Genomic DNA, 20,936 nt, shown 5'->3' with positions numbered 1-20,936 from the left:
GACAGATAATAGTGCTGTGTGTATATATACTGATAGTGACAGATAATAGTGCTGCGTATATATATATACTGATAGTGACAGATAATAGTGCTGTGTATATATATATACTGATAGTGACAGATAATAGTGCTGTGTATATATATATACTGATAGTGACAGATAATAGTGCTGTGTATATATATACTGATAGTGACAGATAATAGTGCTGTGTATATATATATATACTGATAGTGACAGATAATAGTGCTGTGTATATATATACTGATAGTGACAGATAATAGTGCTGTGTGTATATATATACTGATAGTGACAGATAATAGTGCTGTGTATATATATATATATATATATATATATACTGATAGTGACAGATAATAGTGCTGTATATATATATATATATACTGATAGTGACAGATAATAGTGCTGTGTATATATATATATATACTGATAGTGACAGATAATAGTGCTGTGTATATATATATACTGATAGTGACAGATAATAGTGCTGTGTATATATATACTGATAGTGACAGATAATAGTGCTGTGTATATATATATACTGATAGTGACAGATAATAGTGCTGTGTATATATATACTGATAGTGACAGATAATAGTGCTGTGTATATATATACTGATAGTGACAGATAATAGTGCTGTGTATATATATATATATATATACTGATAGTGACAGATAATAGTGCTGTATATATATATATATATACTGATAGTGACAGATAATAGTGCTGTGTGTATATATATACTGATAGTGACAGATAATAGTGCTGTGTATATATATATACTGATAGTGACAGATAATAGTGCTGTGTATATATATACTGATAGTGACAGATAATAGTGCTGTATATATATATATACTGATAGTGACAGATAATAGTGCTGTGTATATATATATACTGATAGTGACAGATAATAGTGCTGTATATATATATATATATATACTGATAGTGACAGATAATAGTGCTGTGTATATATATACTGATAGTGACAGATAATAGTGCTGTGTGTATATATACTGATAGTGACAGATAATAGTGCTGTGTATATATATACTGATAGTGACAGATAATAGTGCTGTGTATATATATACTGATAGTGACAGATAATAGTGCTGTATATATATATATACTGATAGTGACAGATAATAGTGCTGTGTATATATATACTGATAGTGACAGATAATAGTGCTGTATATATATATATACTGATAGTGACAGATAATAGTGCTGTGTATATATATATATACTGATAGTGACAGATAATAGTGCTGTATATATATATATATATACTGATAGTGACAGATAATAGTGCTGTGTGTATATATACTGATAGTGACAGATAATAGTGCTGTGTATATATATACTGATAGTGACAGATAATAGTGCTGTGTGTATATATACTGATAGTGACAGATAATAGTGCTGTGTATATATATACTGATAGTGACAGATAATAGTGCTGTGTATATATATACTGATAGTGACAAATAGTGCTGTGTGTATATATATATACTGATAGTGACAGATAATAGTGCTGTATATATATATACTGATAGTGACAGATAATAGTGCTGTATATATATATACTGATAGTGACAGATAATAGTGCTGTGTATATATATATATACTGATAGTGACAGATAATAGTGCTGTGTATATATATATATATATACTGATAGTGACAGATAATAGTGCTGTGTATATATATATATATACTGATACTGACAGATAATAGTGCTGTGTGTATATATATACTGATAGTGACAGATAATAGTGCTGTATATATATATATACTGATAGTGACAGATAATAGTGCTGTGTATATATATATACTGATAGTGACAGATAATAGTGCTGTGTATATATATATACTGATAGTGACAGATAATAGTGCTGTGTATATATATATACTGATAGTGACAGATAATAGTGCTGTGTATATATATACTGATAGTGACAGATAATAGTGCCGTGTATATATATATATACTGATAGTGACAGATAATAGTGCTGTGTATATATATATACTGATAGTGACAGATAATAGTGCTGTGTATATATATATACTGATAGTGACAGATAATAGTGCTGTGTATATATATATACTGATAGTGACAGATAATAGTGCTGTGTATATATATACTGATAGTGACAGATAATAGTGCTGTGTATATATATATACTGATAGTGACAGATAATAGTACTGTGTATTTATATACTGATAGTGACAGATAATAGTGCTGTGTATATATACACTGATAGTGGCAGATAATAGTGCTGTGTATATATATACTGATAGTGACAGATAATAGTGCTGTGTATATATATATACTGATAGTGGCAGATAATAGTGCTGTGTATATATATACTGATAGTGACAGATAATAGTGCTGTGTATATATATACTGATAGTGACAGATAATAGTGCTGTGTGTATATATATACTGATAGTGACAGATAATAGTGCTGTGTATATATATACTGATATTGACAGATAATAGTGCTGTGTGTATATATATACTGATAGTGACAGATAATAGTGCTGTGTGTATATATATACTGATAGTGACAGATAATAGTGCTGTGTATATATATACTGATAGTGACAGATAATAGTGCTGTGTATATATATATATACTGATAGTGACAGATAATAGTGCTGTGTATATATATACTGATAGTGACAGATAATAGTGCTGTGTATATATATATATATACTGATAGTGGCAGATAATAGTGCTGTGTATATATATACTGATAGTGACAGATAATAGTGCTGTGTATATATATACTGATAGTGACAGATAATAGTGCTGTGTATATATATACTGATAGTGACAGATAATAGTGCTGTGTATATATATACTGATAGTGACAGATAATAGTGCTGTGTATATATATATACTGATAGTGACAGATAATAGTGCTGTGTATATATATATACTGATAGTGACAGATAATAGTACTGTGTATATATATACTGATAGTGACAGATAATAGTGCTGTGTATATATACACTGATAGTGGCAGATAATAGTGCTGTGTATATATATACTGATAGTGACAGATAATAGTGCTGTGTATATATATATACTGATAGTGGCAGATAATAGTGCTGTGTATATATATACTGATAGTGACAGATAATAGTGCTGTGTATATATATACTGATAGTGACAGATAATAGTGCTGTGTGTATATATATACTGATAGTGACAGATAATAGTGCTGTGTATATATATATACTGATAGTGGCAGATAATAGTGCTGTGTATATATATACTGATAGTGACAGATAATAGTGCTGTGTATATATATACTGATAGTGACAGATAATAGTGCTGTGTATATATATACTGATAGTGACAGATAATAGTGCTGTGTATATATATACTGATAGTGACAGATAATAGTGCTGTATATATATATACTGATAGTGACAGATAATAGTGCTGTGTATATATATACTGATAGTGACAGATAATAGTGCTGTGTATATATATACTGATAGTGACAGATAATAGTGCTGTGTATATATATATATATACTGATATTGACAGATAATAGTGCTGTGTATATATATACACTGATAGTGACAGATAATAGTGCTGTGTATATATATATACTGATAGTGACAGATAATAGTGCTGTGTATATATATATATATATATATATATACTGATAGTGACAGATAATAGTGCTGTGTATATATATATATACTGATAGTGACAGATAATAGTGCTGTGTATATATATATATATATATATACTGATAGTGACAGATAATAGTGCTGTATATATATATACTGATAGTGACAGATAATAGTGCTGTGTATATATATATACTGATAGTGACAGATAATAGTGCTGTGTATATATATACTGATAGTGACAGATAATAGTGCTGTGTATATATACTGATAGTGACAGATAATAGTGCTGTGTATATATATACTGATAGTGACAGATAATAGTGCTGTGTATATATATATATATATATATATATACTGATAGTGACAGATAATAGTGCTGTATATATATATACTGATAGTGACAGATAATAGTGCTGTGTGTATATATATACTGATAGTGACAGATAATAGTGCTGTGTATATATATACTGATAGTGACAGATAATAGTGCTGTGTATATATACACTGATAGAGACAGATAATAGTGCTGTGTATATATATATACTGATAGTGACAGATAATAGTGCTGTGTATATATATATACTGATAGTGACAGATAATAGTGCTGTATATATATATACTGATAGTGACAGATAATAGTGCTGTGTATATATATACTGATAGTGACAGATAATAGTGCTGTGTATATATATACTGATAGTGACAGATAATAGTGCTGTGTATATATATATACTGATAGTGGCAGATAATAGTGCTGTGTATATATATACTGATAGTGACAGATAATAGTGCTGTGTATATATATACTGATAGTGACAGATAATAGTGCTGTGTGTATATATACTGATAGTGACAGATAATAGTGCTGTGTATATATATACTGATAGTGACAGATAATAGTGCTGTGTATATATATATACTGATAGTGGCAGATAATAGTGCTGTGTATATATATACTGATAGTGACAGATAATAGTGCTGTGTATATATATACTGATAGTGACAGATAATAGTGCTGTGTGTATATATACTGATAGTGACAGATAATAGTGCTGTATATATATATACTGATAGTGACAGATAATAGTGCTGTGTATATATACTGATAGTGACAGATAATAGTGCTGTGTGTATATATATATATACTGATAGTGACAGATAATAGTGCTGTGTATATATATACTGATAGTGACAGATAATAGTGCTGTGTATATATATATATACTGATAGTGACAGATAATAGTGCTGTGTATATATATACTGATAGTGACAGATAATAGTGCTGTGTATATATATATATACTGATAGTGACAGATAATAGTGCTGTGTGTATATATATACTGATAGTGACAGATAATAGTGCTGTGTATATATATATACTGATAGTGACAGATAATAGTGCTGTGTATATATATATACTGATAGTGACAGATAATAGTGCTGTGTATATATATATATATATACTGATAGTGACAGATAATAGTGCTGTATATATATATACTGATAGTGACAGATAATAGTGCTGTGTATATATATACTGATAGTGACAGATAATAGTGCTGTGTATATATATACTGATAGTGACAGATAATAGTGCTGTGTATATATACTGATAGTGACAGATAATAGTGCTGTGTATATATATACTGATAGTGACAGATAATAGTGCTGTATATATATATACTGATAGTGACAGATAATAGTGCTGTATATATATATACTGATAGTGACAGATAATAGTGCTGTGTATATATATACTGATAGTGACAGATAATAGTGCTGTGTATATATATACTGATAGTGACAGATAATAGTGCTGTATATATATATACTGATAGTGACAGATAATAGTGCTGTGTATATATACTGATAGTGACAGATAATAGTGCTGTGTATATATATACTGATAGTGACAGATAATAGTGCTGTATATATATAATGATAGTGACAGATAATAGTGCTGTATATATATATATACTGATAGTGACAGATAATAGTGCTGTGTATATATATATATACTGATAGTGACAGATAATAGTGCTGTGTATATATATATACTGATAGTGACAGATAATAGTGCTGTATATATATATACTGATAGTGACAGATAATAGTGCTGTATATATATATACTGATAGTGACAGATAATAGTGCTGTGTATATATATATATATATATATATATATACTGATAGTGACAGATAATAGTGCTGTGTATATATATACTGATAGTGACAGATAATAGTGCTGTGTATATATATATATACTGATAGTGACAGATAATAGTGCTGTGTATATATATATATACTGATAGTGACAGATAATAGTGCTGTGTATATATATATACTGATAGTGACAGATAATAGTGCTGTGTATATATATACTGATAGTGACAGATAATAGTGCTGTGTATATATATACTGATAGTGACAGATAATAGTGCTGTATATATATATATATACTGATAGTGACAGATCATAGTGCTGTGTGTATATATACACTGATAGTGACAGATAATAGTGCTGTGTATATATATACTGATAGTGACAGATAATAGTGCTGTGTATATATATACACGGATAGTGACAGATAATAGTGCTGTGTATATATATACTGATAGTGACAGATAATAGTGCTGTGTATATATATATACTGATAGTGACAGATAATAGTGCTGTGTATATATATATATACTGATAGTGACAGATAACAGTGCTATGTATATATATATACTGATAGTGACAGATAATAGTGCTGTGTATATATATATATACTGATAGTGACAGATAACAGTGCTATGTATATATATATACTGATAGTGACAGATAATAGTGCTGTGTATATATATACTGATAGTGACAGATAATAGTGCTGTGTATATATATACTGATAGTGACAGATAATAGTGCTGTGTATATATATATACTGATAGTGACAGATAATAGTGCTGTGTATATATATATACTGATAGTGACAGATAATAGTGCTGTGTATATATACTGATAGTGACAGATAATAGTGCTGTGTATATATATACTGATAGTGACAGATAATAGTGCTGTGTATATATATACTGATAGTGACAGATAATAGTGCTGTGTATATATATATATATACTGATAGTGACAGATAATAGTGCTGTGTATATATATACTGATAGTGACAGATAATAGTGCTGTGTATATATATATATACTGATAGTGACAGATAATAGTGCTGTGTATATATATACTGATAGTGACAGATAATAGTGCTGTGTATATATATATATATACTGATAGTGACAGATAATAGCGCTGTGTGTATATATATATACTGATAGTGACAGATAATAGTGCTGTGTATATATATATACTGATAGTGACAGATAATAGTGCTGTGTATATATATATACTGATAGTGACAGATAATAGTGCTGTGTATATATATATATACTGATAGTGACAGATAATAGTGCTGTGTATATATATACTGATAGTGACAGATAATAGTGCTGTGTATATATATACTGATAGTGACAGATAATAGTGCTGTGTATATATATACACTGATAGTGACAGATAATAGTGCTGTGTATATATATATACTGATAGTGACAGATAATAGTGCTGTGTATATATATATATACTGATAGTGATAGATAATAGTGCTGTGTATATATATATACTGATAGTGACAGATAATAGTGCTGTGTATATATATATACTGATAGTGACAGATAATAGTGCTGTGTGTATATATATATACTGATAGTGACAGATAATAGTGCTGTGTATATATATACTGATAGTGACAGATAATAGTGCTGTGTATATATATATATACTGATAGTGACAGATAATAGTGCTGTATATATATATACTGATAGTGACAGATAATAGTGCTGTGTATATATATATATACTGATAGTGACAGATAATAGTGCTGTGTATATATATATACTGATAGTGACAGATAATAGTGCTGTGTATATATATATACTGATAGTGACAGATAATAGTGCTGTGTGTATATATACTGATAGTGACAGATAATAGTGCTGTGTATATATATACTGATAGTGACAGATAATAGTGCTGTGTATATATATATACTGATAGTGACAGATAATAGTGCTGTGTATATATATACTGATAGTGACAGATAATAGTGCTGTGTATATATATATACTGATAGTGACAGATAATAGTGCTGTGTGTATATATACTGATAGTGACAGATAATAGTGCTGTGTATATATATACTGATAGTGACAGATAATAGTGCTGTGTATATATATATACTGATAGTGACAGATAATAGTGCTGTGTATATATATACTGATAGTGACAGATAATAGTGCTGTGTATATATATACTGATAGTGACAGATAATAGTGCTGTGTATATATATATACTGATAGTGACAGATAATAGTGCTGTGTGTATATATACTGATAGTGACAGATAATAGTGCTGTGTATATATATACTGATAGTGACAGATAATAGTGCTGTGTATATATATACTGATAGTGACAGATAATAGTGCTGTGTATATATATATACTGATAGTGACAGATAATAGTGCTGTGTGTATATATACTGATAGTGACAGATAATAGTGCTGTGTATATATATATACTGATAGTGACAGATAATAGTGCTGTGTGTATATATACTGATAGTGACAGATAATAGTGCTGTGTATATATATACTGATAGTGACAGATAATAGTGCTGTGTATATATATATACTGATAGTGACAGATAATAGTGCTGTGTATATATATACTGATAGTGACAGATAATAGTGCTGTGTATATATATACTGATAGTGACAGATAATAGTGCTGTGTATATATATACTGATAGTGACAGATAATAGTGCTGTGTGTATATATACTGATAGTGACAGATAATAGTGCTGTATATATATATATACTGATAGTGACAGATAATAGTGCTGTGTATATATATATATACTGATAGTGACAGATAATAGTGCTGTGTATATATATATATACTGATAGTGACAGATAATAGTACTGTGTATATATATACACTGATAGTGACAGATAATAGTGCTGTATATATATATACTGATAGTGACAGATAATAGTGCTGTGTATATATATACTGATAGTGACAGATAATAGTGCTGTGTATATATATATATACTGATAGTGACAGATAATAGTGCTGTGTATATATACTGATAGTGACAGATAATAGTGCTGTGTATATATATACTGATAGTGACAGATAATAGTGCTGTGTATATATATATACTGATAGTGACAGATAATAGTGCTGTGTGTATATATACTGATAGTGACAGATAATAGTGCTGTGTATATATATACTGATAGTGGCAGATAATAGTGCTGTGTATATATATATACTGATAGTGACAGATAATAGTGCTGTATATATATATACTGATAGTGACAGATAATAGTGCTGTGTATATATATATATACTGATAGTGACAGATAATAGTGCTGTATATATATATACTGATAGTGACAGATAATAGTGCTGTGTATATATATATATACTGATAGTGACAGATAATAGTGCTGTGTATATATATACTGATAGTGACAGATAATAGTGCTGTGTATATATATACTGATAGTGACAGATAATAGTGCTGTGTATATATATATACTGATAGTGACAGATAATAGTGCTGTGTATATATATATATACTGATAGTGACAGATAATAGTGCTGTGTATATATATATACGGATAGTGACAGATAATAGTGCTGTGTATATATATATATACTGATAGTGACAGATAATAGTGCTGTGTATATATATATATACTGATAGTGACAGATAATAGTGCTGTATATATATATACTGATAGTGACAGATAATAGTGCTGTGTATATATATACTGATAGTGACAGATAATAGTGCTGTGTATATATATATACTGATAGTGACAGATAATAGTGCTGTGTATATATATACTGATAGTGACAGATAATAGTGCTGTGTATATATATATATACTGATAGTGACAGATAATAGTGCTGTGTATATATACACTGATAGTGACAGATAATAGTGCTGTGTATATATATACTGATAGTGACAGATAATAGTGCTGTGTATATATATACTGATAGTGACAGATAATAGTGCTGTGTATATATATACACTGATAGTGACAGATAATAGTGCTGTATATATATATACTGATAGTGACAGATAATAGTGCTGTGTATATATATATACTGATAGTGACAGATAATAGTGCTGTGTATATATATATATATATATATATATACTGATAGTGACAGATAATAGTGCTGTGTGTATATATACTGATAGTGACAGATAATAGTGCTGTGTATATATATACTGATAGTGACAGATAATAGTGCTGTGTATATATATATATACTGATAGTGACAGATAATAGTGCTGTGTATATATATATACTGATAGTGACAGATAATAGTGCTGTGTATATATATACTGATAGTGACAGATAATAGTGCTGTGTGTATATATATATACTGATAGTGACAGATAATAGTGCTGTGTATATATATATACTGATAGTGACAGATAATAGTGCTGTGTATATATATACTGATAGTGACAGATAATAGTGCTGTGTATATATATATACTGATAGTGACAGATAATAGTGCTGTGTATATATATACTGATAGTGACAGATAATAGTGCTGTATATATATACACTGATAGTGACAGATAATAGTGCTGTGTATATATATACTGATAGTGACAGATAATAGTGCTGTGTGTATATATATATACTGATAGTGACAGATAATAGTGCTGTGTATATATATATACTGATAGTGACAGATAATAGTGCTGTGTATATATACACTGATAGTGACAGATAATAGTGCTGTGTATATATATATACTGATAGTGACAGATAATAGTGCTGTATATATATATATACTGATAGTGACAGATAATAGTGCTGTATATATATATACTGATAGTCTCTCGTACCTGGACAGTTGCTTTCTGGTCTCTGTGTAGTTGCAGGACCTTTGATGATGTCACGGTCATGTGAACAGTCACGTGTATGGGAGGAGTCAGCGGTCACATGATCAGGATCTTTGTTACATAGTTTCAGATGTGCTGGATGATGTAGTAGAGCTGTATATATGTAATGTGCATGAAGCAGAGCTGTATATATGTGTAATGTGCATGTAGTAGAGCTGTATATATGTGTAATGTGCATGTAGTAGAGCTGTATATATGTGTAATGTGCATGTAGTAGAGCTGTATATATGTGTGTAATGTACATGTAGTAGAGCTGTATATATGTGTAATGTGCATGTAGTAGAGCTGTATATATGTGTAATGTGCATGTAGTAGAGCTGTATATATGTGTAATGTGCATGTAGTAGAGCTGTATATATGTGTAATGTGCATGTAGTAGAGCTGTATATGTGTGTAATGTGCATGTAGCAGAGCTGTATATATGTGTAATGTGCATGTAGCAGAGCTGTGTATATGTGTAATGTGCATGTAGTAGAGCTGTATATATGTGTAATGTGCATGTAGCAGAGCTGTATATATGTGTAATGTGCATGTAGTAGAGCTGTATATATGTGTAATGTGCATGTAGTAGAGCTGTATATATGTGTAATGTGCATGTAGTAGAGCTGTATATATGTGTAATGTGCATGTAGTAGAGCTGTATATGTGTAATGTACATGTAGTAGAGCTGTATATATGTGTAATGTACATGTAGCAGAGCTGTATATGTGTAATGTGCATGTAGTAGAGCTGTATATATGTGTAATGTACATGTAGCAGAGCTGTATATATGTGTAATGTGCATGTAGCAGAGCTGTATATATGTGTAATGTGGATGCAGCAGAGCTGTATATATGTGCAGTGTGCATGTAGTAGAGCTGTATATATGTGTAATGTCCATGTAGTAGAGCTGTATATCTGTAATGTGCATGTAGCAGAGCTGTATATGTGTAATATGCATGTAGTAGAGCTGTATATGTGTAATGTACATGTAGTAGAGCTGTATATATGTGTAATGTGCATGTAGTAGAGCTGTATATGTGTAATGTGCATGAAGCAGAGCTGTATATATGTGTAATGTACGTGTAGTAGAGCTGTATATATGTGTAATGTGCATGTAGTAGAGCTGTATATATGTGTAATGTACATGTAGTAGAGCTGTATATATGTGTAATGTGCATGTAGTAGAGCTGTATATATGTGTAATGTGCATGTAGTAGAGCTGTATATGTGTAATGTGCATGTAGTAGAGCAGTATATGTGTAATATGCATGTAGTAGAGCTGTATATATGTGTAATGTACGTGTAGTAGAGCTGTATATATGTGTAATGTGCATGTAGTAGAGCTGTATATATGTGTAATGTACATGTAGTAGAGCTGTATATATGTGTAATGTACATGTAGTAGAGCTGTATATGTGTAATGTGCATGTAGTAGAGCTGTATATATGTGTAATGTGCATGTAGCAGAGCTGTATATATGTGTAATGTGCATGTAGTAGAGCCGTATATGTGTAATGTGCATGTAGTAGAGCCGTATATGTGTAATGTGCATGTAGTAGAGCTGTATATATGTGTAATGTGCATGTAGTAGAGCTGTATATATGTGTAATGTGCATGTAGTAGAGCTGTATATATGTGTAATGTGCATGTAGTAGAGCTGTATATGTGTAATGTGCATGTAGTAGAGCTGTATATATGTGTAATGTGCATGTAGTAGAGCTGTATATATGTGTAATGTGCATGTAGTAGGTCTGTATATGTGTAATGTGCATGTAGTAGAGCTGTATATGTGTAATGTACATGTAGTAGAGCTGTATATGTGTAATGTGCATGTAGTAGAGCTGTATATATGTGTAATGTGCATGTAGTAGAGCTGTATATATGTGTAATGTGCATGTAGTAGAGCTGTATATATGTGTAATGTGGGTGTAGTAGAGCTGTATATATGTGTAATGTGCGTGTAGTAGAGCTGTATATATGTGTAATGTGCATGTAGTAGAGCCGTATATGTGTAATGTGCATGTAGTAGAGCCGTATATGTGTAATGTGCATGTAGTAGAGCCGTATATGTGTAATGTGCATGTAGCAGAGCTGTATATATGTGTAATGTGCATGTAGTAGAGCTGTATATGTGTAATGTGCATGTAGTAGAGCTGTATATATGTGTAATGTGCATGTAGTAGAGCTGTATATATGTGTAATGTGCATGTAGTAGAGCTGTATATGTGTAATGTGCATGTAGTAGAGCTGTATATATGTGTAATGTGCATGTAGTAGAGCTGTATATATGTGTAATGTGCATGTAGTAGAGCTGTATATATGTGTAATGTGCATGTAGTAGAGCTGTATATATGTGTAATGTGCATGTAGTAGAGCTGTATATATGTGTAATGTGCATGTAGCAGAGCTGTATATATGTGTAATGTGCATGTAGTAGAGCTGTATATGTGTAATGTGCATGTAGTAGAGCTGTATATATGTGTAATGTGCATGTAGCAGAGCTGTATATATGTGTAATGTGCATGTAGTAGAGCTGTATATATGTGTAATGTGCATGTAGTAGAGCTGTATATATGTGTAATGTGCATGTAGTAGAGCTGTATATATGTGTAATGTACATGTAGTAGAGCTGTATATGTGTAATGTGCATGTAGTAGAGCTGTATATATGTGTAATGTACATGTAGTAGAGCTGTATATATGTGTAATGTGCATGTAGTAGAGCTGTATATATGTGTAATGTGCATGTAGTAGAGCTGTATATGTGTGTAATGTGCATGTAGTAGAGCTGTATATATGTGTAATGTGCATGTAGTAGAGCTGTATATGTGTAATGTGCATGTAGTAGAGCTGTATATATGTGTAATGTGCATGTAGTAGAGCTGTATATGTGTAATGTGCATGTAGTAGAGCTGTATATATGTGTAATGTGCATGTAGTAGTGCTGTATATATGTGTAATGTGCCTGTAGTAGAGCTGTATATGTGTAATGTGCATGTAGTAGAGCTGTATGTATGTGTAATGTGCATGTAGTAGAGCTGTATATGTGTAATGTGCATGTAGTAGAGCTGTATATGTGTAATGTGCATGTAGTAGAGCTGTATATGTGTAATGTGCATGTAGTAGAGCTGTATATGTGTATTGTATACAGCCATTCCTCTACCAGCCTGTATCCAGCTATCCTATACCAGTCTGTATCCAGCTATCCTATACCAGCCTGTATCCAGCTTTCCTCTACCAGCCTGTCTCCAGCTTTCCTCTACCAGCCTGTCTCTAGCTATCCTCTACCGGCCTGTATCCAGCTATCCTCTACCAGTCTGTATCCAGCTATCCACTACCAGTCTGTATCCGGCTATCCACTACCAGTCTGTATCCAGCTATCCTCTACTAGCATGTCTCCGGCTATCCTCTACCAACCTGTATCCAGCTATCCATTACCAGTTTGTATCTGGCTATTCTCTGCCACTCTGTATCCAGCTATCCTCTGCCAGTCTGTATCCAACCTGTATCCAGCTATCTTCTACCATCCTCTATCCAGCTATCTTCTACCAGCCTGTATCCAGCTATCCTAAACCAGCCTGTATCCAGCTATCCTCTACCACTCTGTATCCAGCTATCCTCTATCAGCCTGCCTCCAGCTATCCGCTACCAGACTGTATCTAGCTATTCACTGCCAGTCTGTATCCAGCTTTCCTCTGCCAGTCTGTATCCAATCTGTATCCAGCTATCCTAAACCAGCCTGTATCCAGCTATCCTCTACCAGCCTGTATCCAGCTGTCCTCTACCAGCCTGTATCCAGCTGTCCTCTACCAGCCTGTATCCAGCTATCCTCTACCAGCCTGTATCCAGCTGTGCTCTACCATCCTGTATCCAGCTGTGCTCTACCATCCTGTATCCAGCTGTCCTCTACCAGCCTGTATCCAGCTATCCTCTACCAGCCTGTATCCAGCTATCCTCTACCAGCCTGTATCCAGCTATCCTCTACCAGCCTGTATCCAGCTATCGGCTACCAGCCTGTATCCAGCTATCGGCTACCAGCCTGTATCCAGCTATCGGCTACCAGCCTGTATCCAGCTATCGGCTACCAGCCTGTATCCAGCTATCGGCTACCAGCCTGTATCCAGCTATCGGCTACCAGCCTGTATCCAGCTATCGGCTACCAGCCTGTATCCAGCTATCGGCTACCAGCCTGTATCCAGCTATCCGCTACCAGCCTGTATCCAGCTATCGGCTACCAGCCTGTCTCCAGCTATCCGCTACCAGCCTGTCTCCAGCTATCCGCTACCAGCCTGTCTCCAGCTATCCTCTACCAGCCTGTCTCCAGCTATCCTCTACCAGCCTGTCTCCAGCTATCCTCTACCAGCCTGTATCCAGCTATCCTCTACCAGCCTGTATCCAGCTGTCCTCTACCAGCCTGTATCCAGCTGTCCTCTACCAGCCTGTATCCAGCTGTCCTCTACCAGCCTGTATCCAGCTGTCCTCTACCAGCCTGTATCCGGCTGTCCTCTACCAGCCTGTATCCGGCTGTCCTCTACCAGCCTGTATCCAGCTGTCCTCTACCAGCCTGTATCCAGCTGTCCTCTACCAGCCTGTATCCAGCTATCCTCTACCAGCCTGTATCTGTCAGGGATCATTACCATGTATATTGTTTGAAAAATATTATCCTTACATTATATATATATATATATATATATATATATATTCAGTATATTACACAAAGAGATTGGATTCATGGAGCACAAAGAACCTGCATAACACGCCTATGGAAGACACCGCCCACTGGAATGCTAAGAGGAGTGTGCAGAAGAATGTACAGGAGAACTTACAGCTGAGGAGCCAATTGTTTGGCGAGGGTTGAAACTGTCTCCGCTTCCACAGAACCTATTTGGCCTGCCTCCTTGCTACTTGTAATATTCTGACATCTTTAGCAAAAAAGAGGCAGAGACTTTATCTCCACGTCGACATGTTGCCAAGGAACACTTACCCTCGGGGTCGAGTATACCCGTAGTTTATCCCGGAATCTCTAGGCATGTCTGAGTACATCAGAGAGAACGTAGAAAGGCGGTGTGGCGAAACCGGGTCTGTGGGGGTCGGTTTACGCACAGAGAATGTGGGCGATAGATTCAGGCGACACAGATTAACAGGGGACAAGCCACAGAGGCGTGTTTATTAACAGGGACAGACACACACAGAAACAAGGCACCGCTGCTTCTCCCCTCTGGGCTGGATGTGACAGGCTACCTCACTATGGGGTCTCTCCACTGTACCTTTCATCCTTTGGGGTGTCTCCAGATCCTCCTTAGTTAGATGGGACTCCAGCACTTGCCCTCTATTACTGTCCCTAGGTCAGGTACCATCTCTGAGGTAGATAGCCCCTGCCTGCAGCTTACACTGCTATCTCATCTTCTCCTGGACAGGAACTAACTGAGATCTCACACAGCACCACTATATCCCTCACTCACCCCTCCCTCAGGCATCAGGCCATGTGCATCCTGCTCTTGCCCCCTCCTTTTTCTTATTTACATTCAGACAAGTTTTCCGCTTGCAGCCTGTGACTCATTCTCCTACAGTGTAAGATTAACCCTAGAGGGGAGGACAGTGAAGCAGCGCTGAATACAATAGAATACAAATCAACTGGTTATCAAACATAACGTAATGCAGTCTGCCTGTTGAGTATCAAAAATTTGTGGAGACCCCATATCTTCTTTCATCATTCCTCCTGATAAAGTTGCGACAGGGCTAACGCAGGATATCTCCGATTTACTTTTGGAGGCTCAAACCCGCCCAATGGTTGTTTGTTCCTAGTGACCTTAGACCTGCTGTTCTTCTAAAGTGTCATAGACGTAAGTTAGAGTGTCAGCCCGGTATCGCTAAGATGGGTAAATCCTCATCTCGATCTGTTTGGTGGCCAGATATGAGGAGACGTGTGGGAAGGTTTGTTGGGGAATGTGACATCTGTGCTCGCAGTAGGTCAGTTTTTGTCGTGGGCAGAGTTTTCTTATAACAATTAGTGGTTTTCACCCCAAGGCATCTTCATATACCACCTGTGTGGGTTTTGACATTCCATTGCTCAGACCGAGGATTAAGCTGTTGGAGTCAGTGTGCAGTGGCCATGGGGCTTTGGGCTCAGCTGCCCTTCGTGTTAAACGAAAGTTTGATCGCCACCGCAGGCCACATAAGTTCAGAGTAGAAGATAGGGTGTGGTTGTCCACCAAAAACATCTGTTTAGAACAACTATGTGGCAAGTTGGGGCCTAGAATTATTGCTCCTTTTAAGAATTTGGGACAAATTAATCCATTTTTCTTTATGTTGGATTTACCACAAAGCAGGAGAATACCCAGGACTTTTCATCGTATTTTTTTTAAGAACGTTCTATACTTTCAGAAGAGCGATCCGTAGACCTCCTCCAGGTTTTGTCCAGGGTCAGCCTGAGTTTGTGGTCCAGAGGATCCTTGATTCTAAATGGTGTGCCAGACAACTCCATTACCATGTTGATTATCGGGCTTATGGCCAAGAGGAAAGGTCCTCGGAACCGGCTAGAAACTCCATGTTGATAGATTAATAAGAGCCTTTCATGCAGCCAATCCAGATAAACCCAGCATCAAGGGCTCTTTAGCCCTGCTAGAAGCAGGACTACTGCTAATCAATTATTCTGTTATCTATGTGCTTGGGCGTTGCAATGCCTTTGGTCTGAATCTGGATTTGGTCATCATTTAGTCTTGCCTGGTTGATTAGGGCAGGGTACCTTTCCTGAGCCAATATATTCTTCAGGCCTGGGTGCTGGTTATGCTGTTTCTGACATGTGTGAACACTTTCCAGCTTTTTGCTTGTGACTTTGCTCCCTGTCTGTCTGTGTTTGTTTGTACTGTGGGACCTGTTGGTCCTTCGAGGGCTCTGTTTTTTGTGTAGAGGTTTGTTGTGTATCAAGTTTAGTTTTCTGTCAGTGTTGATGCGTGCTTAACCCCTGTGATTCAGTTTTCGGGTGTTGCGGTTTTGAGTGCCCCCAACGACGTTACATTTACTGACCAAACTGAAGACCCGCAACATGTGATAGATCCTTCCCGTATTGAAAGATATCTCTACTGGTAAAAATGTTGTACCTTCCGCCAGAAGAAAGTGTTTACCAGGGAATAGGACTCTAAATTGTCTGGTCACACTGGAGTGCGTAAAACTCCGGAACTCATATCTCGTCAGTTCTGGTGGCCATCTCTTGCAAGGATGTTCAAGACTATTTCTCCGCAAGTTCCATATGTGCTTAAAACAGGGTCTCCAAAGCTAAACCAGCTGGTCTTCTTTTTCCTCTTCCAGTCCCCGATTATCAGTGGCAACAAATTGCTATGGATGTCGTGACTGATCTGCCTCTCTCACTTGGCTGCATTACTATCTGGGTAGTTCTGGATCACTTCTCCAAGATGGCATACTTTGTCCCCTTGCTTCTGCCTTCTGCTCCTCGTCTTGCCAGTCTCTTTGTACAACATATTTTTCGTCTGCACAGTCTGCCTCTCCATATGGTCTCAGACCGCGTTGTACAGTTCACCCTGAGGTTTTGGAGCGCTCTTTGTGGTCTTTCAGATGTCCAGCTGGATTAGTCTTCTGCCTGCCATCCCTAGTCTAATAGTCTAGTAAAGCGGGTCAAACAGGTTCTGAAGAAATTTTGTTTGTCATTTTGTTTCTGCCCAATGTGATAACTGGGTGAGTCTCCTTCCTTGGGCCGAATTCTCCAATAACACTCTGGAGAGTCTACGAGTTCTACTCCATTCTTTATTGTATACAGACAGCATCCTCGGCTACCTCTTCCTGTGTCTGCCTCCTCTGAAGTTCCCGCTGCCAACTCCACCAATGGGAATTCTTGCCAGGTCTGGCAGAAAACGAAATCTGCCATAGTTCAAGCTGTTTCTCGTATGAAGAGGTATACAGATAACAAGAGATCTCCTCCACAGTTTTCTCCTGGGGATTAAGTCTGTCTTTTTTCGAAAAACGTTCATCTGAAGGTATTCTCGTTCAAGTTTGCTCAAGTTTCCATTTGAAGTCTTGAAGAATATAAATCAGGTGAACTTCAAACTTCGCCTGCTTCCTTCCCTCTGGGTTCCCAACTCATTCTATGTGTCTCTACTCAAGCCCGTGGTTCTGAATAGGTATTCTGGAACTTATTCTGTTGCTTCTGTTCCTGCGCCTGTTGATCCTGAACACAAGTTTTAAATTGGAGACATCCTTGACTGTAAAAGAATAAGCAAGAGGACATTTTTTTTGGAGGATTTGAAAGGCTTTGGCCCCCGAAATTCTTGGGGAGCCTTCTGAGAACATCAACGCCCTGGTACTCTTCAGGACATTCTATTCTGGTGCTGGACCCAGAAGGAGGGGGAGGGAGACTTTAACGCCGGCAGTGGGTGCCAGTAGTCCTTGTTGCAAGGTCTCCTCCTACCTGTCCCGCCGACGGCCTAATTCTTCTGCTGTGCGTGGCCGCCAGCATCTCTATCCCCCCTTTCTAACTGCTCGCGGTCACCTCTGCCTAAAGACTCCTCCTCAGATCATGTGGCGCCTAAGAAACATTAGTGCAACCTAGTTGCGCCCTGCAAAGTTTCCTATTTGTATCAGTTGCATCCGGATATTCGCTACCAATCAGTATCCAGGTATCCGCTACAGCCTGTATCCAGCTACCTGCTACCAGTCTGTATACAGCTACCTGCTACCAATCTGTATCCAGATACTTGCTGCTAGACTGCATCCTGCTACCAGTCCATATACTGTTACCCACCGTCAGTCTAAATCCCGCTATCTACTGCCAGTCAGTATCAAACTACCGGAGACCAGCCTAAGGCTTACTACCGGTTATGAACTGTGACTGCTGTTCCAAACCTGTTTGCCAATTTATCATCTGCCAGTGCCTGTACCCTCGGTGTACTACACCTTTGTATCCTGGTCCGCTGGGCCAGCTGCTATTCACACTAGTACTATCTCAAGAGGCAGCGGCCTGGTAACCCCCACGCAGCGAAGTCCAGATCCCTGTATGCAATTTGGTCGAGTAGCACAGTGGGTCCACGGCCCGCTGGTCCTAACACTCCGCCATTATGTTATACTTTGTTTATTGCTCTTTTGTCTTTGCTTGGATTCTATGTTTATTGATCTTCCGGCCCTAACTTCTAGGACCCCGTTTTTCACAATAGCTTGGGCCCACTACATGGGTTATTATAGCCAGGGCACCGTCATCCTATGTTCTACTCCAGACATGCCCGACAAGCACTTCTACAGGAGATCTCCAGGCTCTACACAGATCTCCTCCCCATACTCCCAGTAACTCCAGGATTCAGGCAGCGTCTCTACTAGGGACCTGATCTCAAGAGTAACCAACCGCTACCTACTCCAATAACTATTTCAGTAGTCTAGTCTTACCCGAGACTACAATCACAAGGCCACGTCTCAGGCCTACAGAGCAACCGATACCCACAGGCTCGCCAGAAATCTTTCTATTCCCCACTACAGACGTCCCCCAGGTATAAGCACAGTTTTGCACATCCACCCACTGGTCCCCACACCCTGAGATGACTATCTCCACAAACCCAGCAAACTTCTCAGTGCTACTACTCAAGGCTGAAAAATACAGTTTCACTGATGGTCCACCTAGTACCCTGCTAGGCCATGTTCCTCCACTCCTTGCCTCTGTCAAGTCCCGATTATACAAATCTTTATTTTCTTACCGTCTGCCTATGCAAAGGCCTGTGTCACCCTCCGGTCTCCAACCCTAGACGCTGCAGCCTCCAACCTTTCCCTGCCCTTCTGAGGGAATACAAGCCGCTCCGGTCACTGGGTCTCTCTACTTCACTATGTCCAGCTGCTTTTTCTCACGCGGTTCTCACTCTTCCTAACGAAAACTCTCTCAAAATTACACCTAGGAAATCTGCATAATGATAGAACTTATAGAGCAATGAGGTAAAAGGGTCTATAACTCTCTATACGATCTCCACGCTTCAGATTTATGACTTTCTTTCCTTATAGTAAATATATACTCAATATGCCCCTAGTATGTGGGATACCTGAGAGACGGAATAAAACTTTCCTATAATAATTAAGTTATCAAGTTGTTATATAGATTGGATATAGGTACATATAATACTGATACATTAATATCGCCTAAGTACAGGAAAAACGAGTGATTCAGGCGGAATATAGGAGCCGCCTCACCGGTGTTTTACGGCTATCAGTGCTAATATCATTGAGTATACAATGTAAAGGATAATTACAAACA

At 36.1% G+C, this 20,936-nt stretch overlaps 1 protein-coding gene across 1 annotated transcript in view; it reads right to left on the bottom strand.

The window, feature by feature from the left end:
- Positions 1 to 10,704, bottom strand: part of LOC142748276 (uncharacterized) — a 57,094-nt gene extending 46,390 nt beyond the window's left edge. The window contains exon 1 of the mRNA XM_075855379.1: positions 10,656 to 10,704. The gene's annotated coding sequence lies outside the window, so the exon portion shown is untranslated. The remainder of the gene's footprint in view (positions 1 to 10,655) is intronic.
- Positions 10,705 to 20,936: the final 10,232 nt, after the last annotated feature.

Source organism: Rhinoderma darwinii, chromosome 1 (genome assembly GCF_050947455.1).
Source record: "Rhinoderma darwinii isolate aRhiDar2 chromosome 1, aRhiDar2.hap1, whole genome shotgun sequence".
NCBI lineage: Eukaryota > Metazoa > Chordata > Amphibia > Anura > Rhinodermatidae > Rhinoderma > Rhinoderma darwinii.
This window is presented reverse-complemented; position numbering and strand designations above follow the sequence as displayed.